The 19,107-nt window shown below is 35.2% G+C and overlaps 1 long non-coding RNA gene across 1 annotated transcript in view; it reads right to left on the reverse strand.

The window, feature by feature from the left end:
- LOC107311942 (uncharacterized) overlaps positions 1 to 19,107 on the reverse strand; it is a 76,250-nt gene that overhangs the window by 20,565 nt on the left and 36,578 nt on the right. The window contains exons 2-3 of the long non-coding RNA XR_001554315.3: positions 5,914 to 6,129; positions 3,680 to 3,730 (exon numbers count right to left, since the gene is read on the reverse strand). This is a non-coding gene — a long non-coding RNA (uncharacterized LOC107311942). The remainder of the gene's footprint in view (positions 1 to 3,679; positions 3,731 to 5,913; positions 6,130 to 19,107) is intronic.

The following is a 19,107-nucleotide window of genomic DNA, read 5'->3' on the forward strand; positions in this document are numbered from 1 at the left end:
ACCAGTACCATCCAAAAGAAGTGCAAGTTTGTCATCATAAGGAGAAAATTTGGTCTAGACAAAAATGGACCAGATGCAGTTGGCCTAAATTGTCTTTGAAGGATCTTTAAAGGTTTCCAGACTTCGTGGGCTTCTCATCTTTTGTGTTCCTCATCTCCTAGTGCTATTGATGTGGGTGTTGTTGTTCCCACTTGCAGACCTATCCTGTAGTAAGCATCTCTAAACATGCAGATGCACGAACAACATTAATACAGCTGCCACACAGATCAACACAGCCACATAAGCAGTGCCTTGATTGGCAGCCACAAGAACACAACAAGATCTCACAGCTGTAAAATGCAATGTAGACCCAGATATGAAGATCAGGATGAGAATTTACTAACATCACACAGAGATTTGCTAACATCTGAATCTGATCAGATGGTTCATGCAAGGTCGCCAGCTGGCAGGACCCTCTTGTCAGTAGCCTCTCCTCCAGTTGGTGGCACTAAGGCTCTCATGCTATTTACCTTATGGTCTGGCTTGAAGTTCTACTATAGAAAAAGGGTAGACTGCATGCATGTACAATACACGTGCAAACATAAACACTGGAGAACACACACAGAAAACAATCAGAAGAAAACTACTGAGAGTAAATGTAAATGTAAATGGGCTGTTTCAGAAGCATATTGACAGTTTGCTTATGTAGGAGCTCTTTTCCCCACACTCCATTTTCATGTGCTAGTTCTTTTCCAAGTCACCTAGATTTCTCAACTTTTTAGGAATTCAGTTCTTATATTAAACATCCTGTTGTAAACTCTATCTCATAAATTTGACATACTGAACTTCTTCAAAGCCTTGGGTGATTCCTTCAGTAGTCCATCAATCAGGGATCTTGGGTTCCTGATCTCTGGTGTTGTCTCTTCTATCTCTTTAGAGGTTATGTGTGTGGCTGTTAAATTCGTTCTTTCACCTTTGTCGACTTTTATGTTAAATAGACATTAAACAAATACCCTAAAAAGTCAGATACCAGTCCACTAAAGTGATCTCCTTAAGTTTTCAGTTTCTGTCTTGAGCTGTAAAGTTTAGCAGGCTTTCCCATTTTTCCTGTTAGCATTCTCTAGCTGTTGGAAATGAGTCCCAAGGTCTAATTACATATCATGTAAAGAAATCTTTACTCCTACTGTTTTAATCCTTGATTTTTTATTGTCATTATGCTGCCTTTCCAATTCTGGTATAAGACTAAAAGAACAGGTATTTATTTCTTTTCTGTGACCGTTTCTTATTTGTTACTCATTCATCATACCTTTCTCTATGTTCTTTGTAAAAATATTCCCAGTCTTTTCAATCAGTCTTAGTGATTCTTAGTGAAAGTTAGTGTGTTCTATGACTTCGGTAATTCTTTCTCTCTCTCTTTTCCATGTAGTATTTCTGGAGTAAGTAACCAATAAAATTAAGGGAAACAGGAGATTCAGACAGCCTTTGCCTTCATTCTCAATTACTTTATTTGACATTAGCAACTCATTCTCTTTAGCTCTGCACAGACTCTTGATCTTGCAAAGCCTGGTTCAAATAAAGGTTTGGATTTTGTGCATAATCTCATACCCAGTGCTATGCAGTAGTGCTTACAGTGTTCCAGATGATGCCAAAATATTGATTTGCACAAAAAAACTTCAAAACTGTGCTATTTATCATTTTACTATTTATGCAGTTGGAGATTAAGCAAATACCTCTCAATTAATACAGTAACTAATGGTTCCTTTCTTGAGACAGGTGTAAGCAAGCAACGGAATTTTTTCTTTGTATATAGATTGCTTTGGTCTTACTTATTCTGTCTGTTATTTCCCTTTTCACTTTACTTTTCATTCTCTCTAACATTTTACTTAAACCATCTGGTTTGGATTAACTGAGATAATTTTGTAAACATCAGATTTTGCTGTCACCTTGCTTGTTACCTGCTAAATGTAATAAGTATCGTGAGATTTAAAATGAAAATGAATGACTTCATAGTGGCCAACACATTAAAACTCTGTTCATTTATCTGTGCCTGTCAGATTTTAGAGAGTAAGTTTACCGAATAGTACAAATTTGTAACTGCATTAAGTATGTGCAAAAGAATTGCAAAGATTAATTGTCAGTATTATAATGTCATTTGAATTCCTGAGTTGTCCAATGTAGAAACTAATCTACATAGTTTTTCACATTTTTCCTACTTAACAAAGTTAACAAACTCAGATGGCTGCTCTGGCTAAATGCTTTCCAGTTCTGCAGACATCATTGCTTATTTTGCTTAAAAGAAATCTGGATTTGAACAGTGCTTTGCAATATAATGCATATTTTTGAACATAATGCCTTATCAGCCAACTGTAAATTAGTAATCCCTGATCTAACAAATGTCATTTGTCCTCATCCTTCTACTGCTTTTCTGTAGTGAAATCTTGCATGGCTGTAGAACTACCTTGATAAACTGACTTGGGAAGATGTTCCCAGTGTGAGATGGCCTTATACTGAACTTGCAGAGAATTGCAATAAATAGTTAAAGATAAATCCATACTTTCACTTGACTTCTCTTGGTGGAATGAAACTTCCAGACTGTATAAATAACCATCTTGTCCAGGTGTGCTATCTAATATACCTCTGCAAGTTCTCTATTACAATAAATATTCAATGTAGGTTCCCGACCCATTTTCTGAAGGTAGTTGTTCTCCTTTGACCAAAGAGAGAGGAAGCCTCTCTAACTTGCTTAGACTATTTTGACTGACAGGAAATGGGGTAAATCCTACTTTATTCACCATCTGGGAGGTATCCATAATCTAACAATTAAATATCACAGAATCACAGAATTATCAAGGTTGGAAAAGTTTAATTTAGAAAATAACTTACAATATTTTTGCAGCAAAACACAAACAAACAAACACATTTGTGAAACAGTATGGACATTATTGAAGTTAAAAGCAGCTTAGTAAAAAGTGACTAACTGCATCTTTCTGCTGATATTAAAGAACAGGGACAGATGCTCTGCCATATATTCATTCTGTTTCAGTAAATTATCACAGGAAACTGATAAGATTTTTTTTTAATTATAAAAAAAAAGAAAGAAAAGAAAAGAAGAGAAAAGGAAAGAAAAGAGAAGAAAAGAAAAGAAAAGAAAAGAGAAGAAAAGAAAAGAAAAGAAAAGAAAAGAGAAGAAAAGAAAAGAGAAGAAAAGAAAAGAAAAGAGAAGAAAAGAAAAGAAAAGAAAAGAAAAGAAAAGAAAAGAAAAGAAAAGAAAAGAAAAGAAAAGAAAAGAAAAGAAAAGAAAAGAAAAGAAAAGAAAAGAAAAGAAAAGAAAAGAAAAGAAAAGAAAAGAAAAGAAAAGAAAAGAAAAGAAAAGAAAAGAAAAGAAAAGAAAAGAAAAGAAGAGAAAAGGAAAGAAAGGAAAAGAAAAGAAAAGAAAAGAAAAGAAAAGAAAAGAAAAGAAAAGAAAAGAAAAGAAAAGAAAAGAAAAGAAAAGAAAAGAAAAGAAAAGAAAAGAAAAGAAAAGAAAAGAAAAGAAAAGAAAAGAAAAAGAAAAACCCCTTATTCTCAGACTTTCTAATCCTTTAAGGCACATCTTCATTTAAAACCTGTTGGTTTTTTTTTTTGTTTTTTTTTTTTTTTTTTTTGTTTTTTTTTTTTTTGTTGTTGTTTTTTTTCCCCTAATGCCTTTTTTAATGCTTACCTACTCTTCTCATAACAAGTCTGCCACACCAGAGGGTATCCATCTTCACTTCTGGAAAACAGCACCATTTAACCACCATGAAAGGAAAGAATTCCATTACTGTTTCTTAAACAACAGCTTTTAATCAGTGTGTGAAAATTTTAGCTTTTACATCCTCTTCTATCAAAGAAAATAAATAATTCTCTCAATGAAAATACAAAGATACTGTCCTTCACAAGGCACTAGCATTCAGAACATCCATAGCAGAGTTGACTGGTAAAAAACAAGAAGGATATTGCACAGATATCCCTAAACCTGTAATTACTGTCCTTTCCTTTTTCATACGGTGACAAAAATTAATTAAATTTTGCCAGCAAATTCCCATCTTCAACCAAGTGTCTGAGAGTAGAGAACTGAATATCTCTTTTGTACATTTTGCTGTATGCAAAGCAGCAATAAACACTGAATGTGTGTTGTGGTATTTTCTCATTATAAAATCTTTTCTCAACTTTCTGTTTCGTAGCTGGAAGTTTTAGAGGCCAGAATAGGGGGATAATAATGGCAGAGGACTATCAAGCTGTTAAAGGTGTAGTTCTGTTGCAGGACAGCTATTTTTCTCTTTTTCATCCTCCTTAATAACATAAGAAACGGGAGTCAGAGTGTTTAGCCTGTCTTTTGGATTTTACATTTAGATACCAGAGCAGATTTGCCTTTCTCTGTTGGACTAAATGTTTGGCAGTTCCACAGACTGGATGCTAGATTTTGTGCATAATTTCATGTGATATAAAAACACTATATGCTTTATTTGAACATAGATTTTAAACAAGGCAGAGTTGAACATTTTATTAGGTATACTGATGTATATGTTTAAATCAAATTCAATATCATAATGATTGGTTGTATTCCATAGTGCATGTAGGGAGATCAGATAACAATCTTTTTTTCTTTTTTTTTTTTAAGAAAGAAGTTCTAAATTACACAGTATAATCATTTCAATGATAGTGAGATAGTGTGAACATCTGACCATTGTTGAAATGCATTTAGTTGTATAAATAAAGTGATTGTTATGGAATATATGACATATAAAGACACACACTTAGATATGTTTGTCAAAATATATGTAGTTTACCCAGAATAAGATTCCAGTGCTTTTCATTGTCAAGGTAATAATTCAGATTTCAAATTAAGTTAAATTCTGTAATGAGAATAATAAACAATAATGATCTTTCCTAAATTGCCTTCAGCTTACTAGTGTGATTCAATTTGCCATACAATTACATGGTCTAAGTGAATTTAATGAACGTGTTTAGGGAATGAAGAGTTTCAAAGTTATTCGTTCATATGGATGTACTTAGTGAGCTGTTCAGTGCTCATGTGTATTGCCTTGCTCTGCTTAGATTCATCTTCTTTTATGCATTTTCTGTTCTACATTTCTATTAAAGTAAACCAAAGAAAATAAATCAGAGGGATGAAAACACCAAAAAATAAAACATAAAAACCTCATCTCTACTGAAGCTAATAGCTTCAAAATTCTCTGTAGTCAGAATTTAATATTATTTCTAATACTTTGATGAGGTGCAAATGTTTCTTCTGTATCTATTATTTCTTTTACTGCTCATTCATTAAAAAGACAAATACAAACAAACAAAAACCAGCCTCAGCACACTTTTCCTTGCTGACACTGTCATTGTTTAGAGAAGAAATGGCAAAACAGAGGTGGGACTTCATATATATATAGTGGGACTGGGAAAAGTCTTGTAACTTATCAGACATATTAGGAACGTGAGCAATAGAGATATCCCTAAAAAAGTGGGTCAAATTCCATTTTATGTAAGTAGATTTAGTTTTTTTTGAGGAAAGGATGTATATCATTCTGCCTATCTGAATATCTGTTTGATACCTTTAAAAGAATCTAGATCATTATTCATTTACTATATGCCACAAATTGAGCCCAACTGTGAAAAAAGCAGTATTGTATTATTGTCCTTTTCACTGCTGGCAGTAGATTTCACACTGGGGCCTATTCCATCCTTGTTTAGGACATTCTAGTTTTTAATAGGCTTACTAGAGGCCTGCTGAATTTTCTTGGCTTGTCTTTTGACCTGTAATCATACTTTTGAGATGCAGAAAAATATCTGTACTATTTTCAGTGAGATTTTGAGTAAATACTGCATGATTAGATTTCACAGAATGATAAAGATGAGTGAGCTCCACTTGGCTACTATAAAAGCAAGAAGCATCAAAAAGCTACTTACTTGCTTGTACAAAACTGATTCATGGCTTGCTGAGGCCAAACGATAGATTCTTAATTCTTCATATATTTCTGTGAAACTTTTCAACTGAAAATAGGGTAGTCATACAGTGTTGAGAATGAAACAGCAGGCTTACATCTCAAGGTGTCAAATCCCACATTTCATTACTGATAATGTGGACAGACTGGACTGGAATTTAATCCACATTGCAGAAAGTGCCTGAGTTAAAAAAAAAAATAAAAGAAAAAGAAAAAATAAGTCATTTTCAAATACCACCAAACAAACAAACAAACACACTAAAAGTAATGACTTCTATTTTATTTTATTAGCCCACAACAACAGAGGCAGGTGCTGGTTGTATGGCAGTAGAAGTTGACCTTTCCTGCCAACTTTCTGTTACATTTTGTTGCTATGCACCAGACGGCAGAAGAGGGACAGTCTGACTAAATGGCATCTGGCATAGCAAAGGTGCGTCACTGAACTCCTCCACACCTGAAAAATGGCACCCGTCAACATTCATCAGTGCTTGCTGAATTTTTATGGAGCCCACACAGTGGCTGTGAGCACAGTGAGGGGATGGGTGGTGTAAGTCAACAGTAGTGACAGCAACATGAAAGACAAACCATATTCCGAAGAGCCATGCACAGTACAAAATGAAGAGCATCTCTATCAGCTCATCTAGGTGAATTGTCTAATGGTGGTGACTGTGTTGACAAATGGTTTTATTGTCATGGTTTTATGATTTTTAGCTATTGGTATTCCACACAATAGCATCGTGTAGTACACTGGGAGTTAAAAAGTTAATATTCCAGTTCTGGGTACCTGTCCCAGAAATGAAGAAGAACTACATACCCCAGATGACTTTGCTTTCAGAGAAGAAATAAAATCCCTGTCAAAGTCATGGACCTCATTCTCTTCCATTCTGCTCATCCCAACCTTATGTCTCGCCTGAGCATTAGAATTAGGCCTTCAGTTTTTGGACACTCCCTCTCATTTGATTTGATTTATTACCTTCAGTTCTAATTATATTGTATTATACTGTACTATCTTGCATTCTACTATCTAGTTTAGTAAATTAGTTTGTTTCTCCTCAGATTGTTGCCACTGTTTTGTTTTGGGCCCATCTTTCTATCCTCCTCCTCTATCCCTTTCTGGGGTGCAGATCCGCAGGTGCCTCTGCCCTGCTAGTCATGGAATCAAGCGTAACCAGCCCATAAACCACTGACAGTTCTGTAGCTGAAAATTTGCTCTATCAAATGGTGTTATTTTGCTCTTTGTATCTGCTGTAGTTTCCATGGAAATAATATAATTATTATATAATTACATAATATTATCATTTACTGCCAGAACAACCTGTGTCCAAGGACCTTTTGTAATTCATTCAACAAACATATTTAGCCAGAATGTTTTTTCCTTCTATGGATTTTACAGAGCTTGAACAACAAGTACAAATGTGGGATTCTGAATTTGTATAAATGAGTCAGAATGTTTCCTGGAAACATTTGCACTTTCCTCTCAGTAACATGATTATATTAGATCATGTAAATATAGTCTTTTTATCAATCTCTATTGCTCAACATTAATAGGATATGAAGTTTCAATAACAAGCCTTTGATATGTTATTTACTTACTAGCTTCTTTATTATAGTGTCCATTTTAATTAAAAATACCTTCACATTTTTCAGAGGGGAAGTATTTTTAGATGTTTTTGGCAAATATCCTTTCAGTTTCATTGTGGAGATCATTTACAGATTTTGTATGGATTCACAGCATTTGTTTTACTAGAAGTGTCTCAGATACTCCATCTGCAGAATGCTTTTTTTCTGCATTGATTAAAACCATGTATTTGAAAAAATATATTCCTTGCACCTAAATGTTTTGACTTGGGGATTAATTGAAATTAAAATTATCTATTTAAAAAACAGAAGTGTAATTTCACAGGGCTATCCAAGCTACCTCAATTAACAGATGGAAAGAAAAATTGACTAATCTGGGTAATTCAGCCCATTCAAATAAATAAAGGGTGATCTGCCTTCTGAGTTGCCTGTCTTCCCAGTGAAGAGTAGCAGCAGCCCAGATAAACAGCCTAGTTGAAAAGTGTAGGTTTTAGATGACTACAAGGTAACTGAGATGAATCCTACCATTAGGATGTCACATTCTCACTCTGTCTTTTAAAGGTTTGGGAATTGCATAGCTTCAGTGACATAATTATTTATAGGAGAGAGTTTTTCACTCTCTGATTTTCCTGCTGCTTCATATGTTAATCTATTATTTGAAAATCTCCATCATCTTCCGGAATCCTGTATTAATTTATAGTGTGTGATTTTAATTATAGTTCAAATCACTCTCTGGATATAAGACATTTTGTCTATATTCTCATTTTCCGTTGTAATTCATTTTCTGCTGATATTTTAGTTAACAGAGTACATGTCATTGCTCTAATTCTGTTTATGCTAATAGATGAATTCTACTCTCTTAACCTGCTGTTTAGAATAGAACACAGTAGAGTTAATTATATTCTGTATGCAATGTAATTCTGAACTCCATGGGATGGAAACAGCATTTGAGTTTTCTGCAATCTCATCTTTCCTATCTTAATACTTCTGTGGTTTAAGCAGATTTAGTTCAGGTGACCTAATGTTCAGAGTTTGTATAAGTGAACAAATTTCAAAATGATGTAGACATCACCTTCACATGTTCTTAGTTATAAGCTAATTTTCAGTCACAAAAATGACAGTGACGCCTTAAGCCACTGGACATGTGTCATGGTTTTGTAATTTTTGCTATTGGAATTCCACATCATGACATCATGTGGAGCACAGAGAAGAACTACACATCCCAAAGGACCTCACTGTCAGAGAAGGAAATACGCAGAGGAAGTGGTGCTCTCTCTCTCTCTCACTGCCTGGCAGAAGGTATGGGTGTGCTTCCAAGCTGTGGCACCTTCAATTTCAAAGTAGGCTTTTGTGTCTTTGGAAATGTCTCTTTCTTATTTTACTTGATTCATTAGCCTCAATTTTTTAATTAGATTGTGTTATATTGTGTTATCTTGGATTCCAATATTGTAGTTAGTAAAATAAGTTTTCCTCCTTAGATTGCTGCCACTGCTCTGTTTGTTTCCTTGAGCCCAGTTCCCATCTCCCTACCCCCTTCCCCCTTTTCCTTCCCATTTCTGGGGTCAGGGGGCCCGTGGGACTACTGCCTCCCACCCCCCCCCTCACAGACATAGATCGATCTAGATATCTCCATTACCATTTTTTTGGTGGAGGATGTGGGCATTTCGATTCTAAAGCTTTTAATATTAGTTAAAAGTTAGTTAGTAGGGAAGAAAATAAGAGGATTTCTTTAAGCCAGAGACCCAACTACTGACAGAGGGATTAATAGATGTTTAGATGGGGCTGCCATCCTCTGGGAGCAAATGTTAGTAGCCGTGAAGGAAAATCTTCCCTTCAAGGACAGTATGAAGCCTATGATGAGAACTGGAATACAATTGAAAAAGATATCCAGTATTTGAGGGAAATAGCTGTGGTGGAAATGTTGTATAACCTTAATTTTGATCCCAATGATCCACGACAAGACCATGATCCTAAGAGAGTGAGGATGATGCCTGATATATGGCAGAAACTCACCAAAACAGCACCGGAAAGGTATGCCATTACACTAGCAGCAACTTTTCAAAGGTATGAGAAGTGTGCCTCCGGTGGCGCAGTGGTTAAAGACGCCACTTTGCAACACAAGAGGCCCTGGGTTCGAATCCCCTGTGGTGCAAGTGGTAGAAGTGCCGCTCTGCTACACAGAGGCTCATATCCGGGGGGTTGGACTCGATGATCTCTAAGGTCCCTTCCAACCCGCATGAAACTATGAAACTATGAAACAACGGAGAAGACATAGATCAACGTAAATAACTCCGTGACCACATGTGAAAAAAAATCATAGCAGCAGCACAGAAAATCCAAATATCTGAGTCCCAGATTGGTGCCATTACAGTAATCCAGTATCCTGAAATTTGCTTTTATCATGTACTTCACTTTTACATGATAAAGCAAACATGTTCAGCTTAAAGAAAAATGTGGTCTCAGGGCTCTCTCTATATATATACTTTTTTTCTGGTTTATTATGATTAGGAAACTAATGGCAGATAAAGCATAATTTTCAATGATAAAGTTTACTGCATTGAATTTGGGTAGTGCTTTATTCAAGGCTGAGTTTTAGATGACGCAGCAGCATTTTTTAGAAAAATTTCGAGGAAAAAAAATCAATTTTGGTATTACAAAATGTATTGAAAGATAGACTCTACAACTGATACCATAGTTCTTTCATTATAGATTCAATAGCAAATTTGTTACAAAATCAAAGGCCATAATTTGACCATAAGTTTTTAAGAACAGTGTTTTATTTTTTCTCAGAGACATGAATTCTTTCAAACTGCTTGGAAGAAGGAAGAATAAAGGAACACAGATTCCACTGCAATAACAAAAATAATTACAACAAAATAAAATAATTTTGTCCTTCCTTGTATGAGATGGAATAGGCAGAAATGAGCGAGATCAAATTTCTTTGATTGAAATAAACGTGCTTCCTCATATTCACCTGATGGGTGATTAAATAAACCTATTTTTGAGTTATTGGAAATATGATTTGTCTTATTATCATGTGCTGCTTCTTTTCCAGCGATAAAGTTAGAACTTTCATTATGTTTTTCTCTTTTTTAGAAAGACAGTGCATTATTGTAATTCTTTCTGTCCCATCCATAAATTGTTTACATTAGTTTTTGTGCTTTTCCTTTTCATTAGCTTGCAAAAAAACATACTTTGCTGTTACATGAGCATTTATATTCAAATTCTGTATGTTAGTGTTACAAAAATTATTTTAGTAATGCACTCATATATTCGCTTGGACAGAACTTTCTGGAGAAAGTCTGACTTTAAACTAAATGTTTCCTGGCTGAATTTTATGAGAAATGCACTTCATCTTATTCAATAATAATATATTCAATAATTCAATATTATTCAATAATAATAATTCAATAATAACAATATTCATATTAATAACATTCAATATGCTATTGAATAATAATAATAATAATTTGACTATTTTGAACAACATATGGTGATGATAAAATTATTTCCAAAGGGAAAAGTTTAGAAAAGATTGGATTAATCTCTTCTAATTTAGGCATCTAAAAATTATCCACATATGTATAATAACTTAAGTGTCCCTCTCAGACACAGACACCTCCAGAGGACTATTCATTTCCTTCCAAGATAGAGTTTTAAAATGAGGAATAGTGGGAAGATGAATTATCCTCCAGATACATCTGTTTCTGTACTTTAATTAGAAAGGGAACTTTGTGAAATTACTTAAAATTCCAATAACTAACTTTTAATTGGCTAAACTGGAGTAGATGAATTCTGATCTTTGCAAAGTTAACTCAAATGCAGTTGATCATAAAAACTTCCCCTTTTGGATATGCCTAATTCCAAACAAGGCTTTTCTGCTCCGTACATTTGTTTTCCAGTGGTTTAGAAACTGCTTGTTAATGGATGGGCTCTCTGAAACAATAGATGACAGACATTGGCTGTGCACACTATAGATCTTCGTAGAAATGCTTTACTTATAGAAGAATGTCAATCATTCAGTTTCTGCCCTTCTACTAAAACCATGTAATGATAATTTAATAGGACTTGCTAGATACTTTTAACATTTGATAATAGATACATAGAAAGATCCAGGCTGTAGAAAATTCCAGACAACAGAGTATTAAGTGAACTTTGAGCAGTCAGTGTGTCTATGCTTCTCCATCAACTGAATCAAAATACCAAAAAAAAAAAAAAAAAAAAAAAAAAAAAAAAGGTATGAATTACTATTGTAATTGTTTATTCTTTTAATTGCTATCTCTTTAGAATAAGAATCGCCTCCTGACTGTTTCTGTACATCAGATTAAATGTTCTTGTCTTCTCCAAAATCTTTAATTTCAAATTTTGTTTTGAGTCACTGTCTTCCTAAATTTCTTTTCTTTCCATGTTAACAATAGCTTAAGATCTGGATTGCACAAATTCTAGTGACAGAAAAACTACATTTTTACTAAGGGCAAATCATATATTTCCTACCTAGATGTGTTAGAAATATTTTAATCTTAGCTTTAGGCAAATGCCAGCTGTGGTCCGTGAGAAAAAGTTCTGTTTGATTGCCTGGTTTTGTTTCTTTCTTTGTAGAAAAGTCTGAGATCAGAAGCCTCAAAAGGTAACTTTCAGTCCTTTATAGTTTTTTCAAAAGAAAGCTACATTTACTTTTATATGCAGTGTTCTTTGGACATAAAACATAAAACCTACCCTACTGTTAATGATCTTTTCTACCTTTTCTTTTTTTTTTTTTTTTTTTTTTTTAATTCAACTGGGGATCCCTTTCAAGGGCTACCACTTTCAAGATTTCCATACAGCCTTCAAACTTCCATAGGGGTTTACACAGATGAACAATAATGTTTTTTATTTTGTTCCCTTAAACCTTTCATATAAATTCCAAAATGCAGTATGTCTTCGCAGAGTCATGGAATGGCTGAGGAGGGAAGGGACCTCTGGAGGCCATGTGTCTGACCCCTGCACAAGCAGGGAAACCCAGATCAGATTATATAGAATCATGTCCAGATGGCTTTTGAAGATCTCCATGGGGGAAACTGCACAGCCTCTCTGGGCAACCTGTTCCACTGCTGTCATCTACACATTAAAGGAGCACTTCCTGATGTTCAGTTGTGTTCCAGTTTGTACTCACTGTTATTAAAGTCATCCACTGTGTGCACATTGTGTTATGTACTTAATGTAATTAGTTATTAAGCAGTGAGCTAACACTTCCTTACAGTTATCTATAGTGACTCTGAGCTCTCCTAGAGAGGTGATTGATGTACTATTCCTTTAAGTGTTTAAGAATCATTTGATTAACACTGAAGAGGACATGCAGTTGGACTAGATGATCTTTGTAGGTGCCTTCAATGGAACTATTCTAATTTTTTTCCTAACGGCAATGACAGCTGAGAATAGGAATCATAGGATGGTTTATGTTGGAAAGGACCTTATCATTTAGTTCTAAATCATATGCCATGGAGAGATGTATCTCCAGCTAGACCAGGTTGCTTAAAGCTGCATTCAGTCTGGCCTTGAACATCTATGTATGAGGCATTCACAATTCTCTAAGCAACCTATTCCTCATCACCCTCATAGTAAAAAAAAAATTCTTCCTAGTATCTAATCTAAATCTACAATGTCAAATGCTTTGGAAATTACATCAGTTGTTTTTCCCTTATCTAGCAGTGATGTGATATTGTTGTAGAAATTTGTTGTGCATAATATGTCCTTAGTGAAACCACACTGGCTGTCACTAATCAGCTCTTTGTTTTCTGTGCACCTTTGCATCATTTACTGGGGAGGTTTAGGTTGGATATCAGGAAAAATGTCTTTACAGGAAGGGTGTTAAGCACTGGAATGGGATCTCCAAGGAGGCAGTTGAGTCACCATCCCTGAGATGAGCATCTGGATGTGATGCTCAGGGACATGATTTGGCAGTGGGTTGCTACTGTTAGGGTAGTATAGTTAGGCTGAGGTTGGACTTGATGATCTTGAAGGTCTTTTCCAATGTGAACAATTCTATGATTCTGTGTGTTCTGTGATCTTGCAATGTACAGAGGCAAGCTACAGACTGGCCTTTAGTTTCCCAAGTCTTCCTTTTTATACCCCTTTAAAAATGAACGATGAATTTTTCATTTGGTGAGAACTTAACTTCACCAGATTGTTATGACTTTTCAAATATGGTAGACGGTTATAAACTTCTGCAAGTTCCCTCCATACCATTGGATGTGTCTTATCAGATCCCATGAGTTTGTTCACCTTTTTGTTACTTATATGTCTACCTGCCGATGCTCAGTCAAGTTAGAGAGCTCTCTTAGTTTCTTGTAGCATCAGGGTAGTCTGTCTTTATTGTGTTTCACATACATCTTATATACCATTCACTTACAAGCAAGACTTTCCTGTTCCTCAAACAGTTCCTCTAATCAGTTAATTGATCTCCCACACAACAGTGATAAAGGATGAAAGGTTTCTTAAGAATAACAGGATTAACAATGCATATCAGTGGAACCTCCTGTCCATCCTTAGAAGTAAACAGACACTGCTTGCTCTTGTCTCACACACTGGTCTTCCAGGGTTTCACAGTGATAAGGTCTACCAAAGACACTGATAAGCTCTATGGTGACTTGTTCACAGTTAAATCTACCCCCACATCTACCAACCTGATCTTCTCCTAGAGTGGTGGTTCTGCTTCCTCTCAGTCCCTGCCTTTAGATTCTCTGAGTTACATATCATGGCTAGAGCTCTTCTTGGGGTAAACTGAAGCAAAGAAGTTGTTGACAACTTTCTTCATGTATATTGTGGCCAGATCTCCAGATTTCCTTATATCTTTGTTATCCTATATACTTGAAGCCAATGTACTTGAAGTCCATGATCATGTAGCCATAGCTAATATTGCTTTATCCATGGGCTGTAACATTATAGTAATTTGTCAGTGTATTGCAGATACTCTCTATAGTGAAAGATCTCTGTTAACACTGTAATCATCTTTGTTTTTTTACAAAGTATAATTATGCATAATCAGCAAAGTGTTCTGCTGCTGACACTCATTTAGCTTTTTTTTTTTTTTAAGTCCAGCGCATTTATCAAACTGATCATTGCCCTACAGTCTTGAAGAGGAATTCAGAAAACTAATATCTTTGCGAATAGCCATCTGTGAAAGTTATTCCTTTGTATTACTATATTTAACCAAATATTTACTTTGATCTTTATTAGAATTTTTAACAGGTAGCCTATTTCTGAATAAAATCTGTTAGTCTTTAACAGCTCGACTGTTCCTGAAGCACTTTACCAAAGTATAATTTTTGCTTTTCTAGATTTTCAGCTGATTTAAATACTAGTCTGTATGACACAGTTACTACTTAAATAATTTCTGAATTCCTTTAATCCTGTTTAGCCTTAACCAAGAGTTAATATTTATTTTCTTTATTTGTTCATTGTTTTATTTATTTATTCATCTGACATTGTAATTTGAGACAATTCCTTTGAGTCATATCCTGTGAAGAAATCTTTACTGTTGTGAAAAGTGATGTAAGTAATAACATACAGTTTCCTACCATGATCTTAATTGTTTCCTGCATTGATTGTCCTTATCATAGGGTCACTGAATTGTAGAATCATAGAATCATCATATCTGTTGATATACAGAGTTGGTGTTAAGTCTTTTTCTTCTGGTAGCTTTTAAAACATCTTATTAGGAACATCATGGCTTTGGGAAATTTCTCTTCAAAGTCTTTCTTGGCATTCTAAAGTTTCATATTTTACTTGATAGAACCTCTTTTCCATTTGCCTTATTCAGACAGTATTTATCTTTTTATTGTAATTACTTTACTGTAAATACTATATTGTCTTGTAAATACTGTACTTTTGTTAAGCCTTTTTAATTTTGCTCTTTAACTATTGTTCTTATATGTTCTGGCTGTATTTTGTAATAAGATGGCTTTATAGTTACTCTGTATCTTGAAGGTGTCTTGCAGGAAGCTATTTACTATCTGTAGAACTTTATTCTTTGGCTGGTTCTTGTCTACATAGTTTTCCTTTGCAAAAATGAACATCTCTGTAATAGTTTCACTCCTGCTTAGATTTGAACACAAGTGTGTTAAAATCTCTGAGAGAGAAGTTGGTTGTAAATTACACATGAACTTTTATATAGTAACTTACTGTAGATGTTCCCCATAAGCTTTAAAGTTCTAGCAAAGCTCAGGAAAATGTGTGTTGCATTTTTGGTCTTCTAGGAGGCCAAAAGCTCAGTGGAATCAATTAATTCCTACAGTCAAACCCTACATGCACACTTCTGTTGCTGGAGAATAATCCCCAGCACCAACACTGGTAAATATTAGCTAGATGGAATATAAATGTTGCTTTAAAAAGATTCAAACCTTTTTAAAAAGTACAAAAGTAAAAAAAACAAACAACAACAACAGCAACAAAAAAAAAACACTTCATAATGCTAGGATTTTAAAGTCTCTGTAATAAATGCTATCTGCTAGCAACAACATTTGAAGTGGGTGGTGATCTTTGTGCTGGCATCATGGTTCTATTTTCATTTATCACAGAATCATAGAATTATAGAATGGTTTGTGTTGGAAGGGACCTTTTATGATCATCTAGTTCCAACTTCCCTGTTGTAGACAGTCCCTCCCCATCTTTCAGGATCCCTTCAGGTACTGGAAAGATGCTATGTGATTCCTCCAGAGAATTCTCTTCTCCAGGCTGAAGAGCCCCAGCACTCTCAGCCTGTCTTTGTAGAGTAGGTGCTCTGATCAACTTCGTGGCCCTCCTCTGGACCCTACCCAACAACTTCATGCCCTTCCTGTATTGCAGGATCCAGAACTGAATGTAATACTCCAGGTGGGGTCTCACAAGGGCAGAGCAGAGGGGCAGAATCACCCTTCTTAACTCTTCTCTTGATACAATCCAGGATACAGTTAGCCTTCTGGGTTGCAAGTGCACATTGCTGTCTCATGTTGAGTCTTTCTACTTACAGCTGATCTCAAGCAGTTCATCTTAAAATAATCAACAGTTTCATAAAATAGATGCTTCATCAATTTAAAGAGATTTTCTACTGAGTAAAATTATCTGTTCCCCACACAACTCCATTATACATGAACAGAGGCTTAGTCTGTCCAGATTGGCACAAGACTTTCTGCATTGCAGTCTGGATTCTTTAATCTCACTTAATTTTGGCTCCAGAGTTTCTGTTCTCCTGTCCCATGTCATGGTATAAATGTGACAATGACTACTTTTTTCATTTCTGTATTGTCTAGACCATTAGATCTTCACTATGTTTAGTCAGTATACAGTCATTACTGTTATCATGGACGGTTAACTATCAGCCTGATATACTTCCTACTACTGTTCACTTCTGGAATAGTATGCCTTACTACTCTTCCCTTTCACACTCCATCAAACTCAGTTCTTCCAGGGAGATTTAGAATGCTTTATCTTGTAAGGAGACTTTTGCTGAATGTTTTTTGCTTGATATAGAATTACACGACAGTTGAAGTGGAAGGAACTTCTGGAGATCTGGAGTCCAACTGCCTATTCAGAGTCAACTAGAAGAGTTCCCAGAAATATGTCCAGTGAGGTTTACATCCTCCTGAAGATGGGAGATTCCAGAGCCTCTCGGGGCAGCACATATTAGTGCTCAGACACATTCAAAGCTTAATGATTAAATGGAGATTCTTGTGTTTCAGCTTGTGCTTATTGCCTTCTTGTTATGGGCCACAGGTAAGAAGATCCAAGCCCTGCCATCTTTACCCTGTGCCAATCAGATTTTATATATATTGATCATGACAATCTGAGCCTTCTGTTCTCTAAAGCTGAAAAAAAAACCTCAGTTTCTGAAAACTGAGGTTCTTACTCTGATCTGCGAAGAGCAAAGAGATATAGTCTCTGAACACAATACTCAGGATGAGATCTCACCACAGCTGAGTGGGGGATGGTAACTTCCCTGCTGCTGCTGTTTACATTGTTTCTGATACAAGCCAGAATAAAGTTGGCCTTCTTGACTGCCTGGGCACACTTCTGGCTCTTGTTAAGCTGAGCATCAGCCAACACCCCCAGATCGTCTTCCTCCATATGGCTTTTCAGCTACTCTGTCCCAAGCTCATAGCATTGCATGGGGTGTTGTGACCAAAGTACATGACCCGATACTTGGCCTTGTTGAACTTCATCTCAAATCCCTTCCAGTGTTAGCCATTCTGTGATAATAACAGATCTAATCTCCCAACCATAGTTTTATGAATATAATGATTGTAATATATTTATCTTTTATAATTCTTGTTTTCTGCCATGCCAAATTAAGGCTCTGGTCCTGAAAAATACTGTGAGTAATGAATCATTTGAGTCCACATGAGGTCTTTTGAGGCAGGCAGCCTTTTATCTTGACCATTTTCATTCTCCCTCAGTTTGTTTACATACACAAATATGTATTTAATTGGAAGTGGAATATACAGTATTATGTCAAAGGAAGAGAACGTCAAATAATCTTATTGTCCTCTCAAAACCTTCAGCAGTAAATGTAATTTTGAAATTAAAGAAAAACAAGCAGTGTGAATCATGCACCTTGAAACACCTACTTTATAACCCTGAATACAGAAAAAAAAAAAAAAAAAAAAAAATGGAGAGGAAGAACAGAGTGAAGCAATATGCTTCAGCGACTGTATTAGGTAGGTGGTACATCACCCATGTGGCTAGCAACTAGTGAGCCAGAAAATCAAGCTTTACCAAGAGTGAAACATTGGATTCCACATGAGTCTATTTTCTAGTCAAAATGGTTTGTAGCTTTAGTGGCATTTCATTAGGTCTGTTCACATCACTGCATCCTAGTGATCCTATTCCATATCTGCTCTGCTAACAGTTTTCAACAAAATTGTGTTATATTCTGTTTTGATTACCTGCAGTATGAAAATACATCCCAAGATGACCTTTCAGTGAGTTATTCTATGCAAGCTGAATGCTTTGACAGCTGAATTAAATAAAATATAGAGACTATAGCTAGTTGAGCCTTAAAGCATATTGTTTTCAGCATAGTAACTAGAAATAAAACTGCTTAAATCCTCCACAACTCATTTAACTTTGTATTTAAATATGCATGTAAATGTGATGGTCCCACTACTGAGTTCTTGTAGACTTGCAACTACCCACTGGATTATTTGCGTTTCCAGATGTCTTAGAATTTCACTTTGCCAAATCAATTCCTTAAAGACTTGTCATGCCTACCCAGCATGTAGCATTATGGATGTTTGATTAATGTCCTGATATTCCACTCAAATTAGTAGTGCCATTTCAAAGTATTCTATCTCCTGAAGGGAAATTGTAGCCAGATATTCAGGGGATTAAGCTACAGATAAAGTAATTATCTTTTAATGAAATCTCTGCTCCCTAGTTTCATAATTTTTGTCATTATAAAGCAATAGTAAAATTTATAAACAAACAAAAAAAGGCTATGTAGCCAAGCATATTTAGAGAGGTTGCATTTAAAAGACAGAATCATTCAGCTTTACCATCAGACAAAAGAAAATGTGGCAACTCATTCAATCATTCTACACTTTAGCAAAAACAACTATTCATTACAACT

The sequence above is a fragment of the Coturnix japonica genome, chromosome 3 (genome assembly GCF_054131305.1).
Source record: "Coturnix japonica strain WE chromosome 3, WE-NBRP24, whole genome shotgun sequence".
Taxonomy (NCBI): Eukaryota; Metazoa; Chordata; class Aves; order Galliformes; family Phasianidae; genus Coturnix; species Coturnix japonica.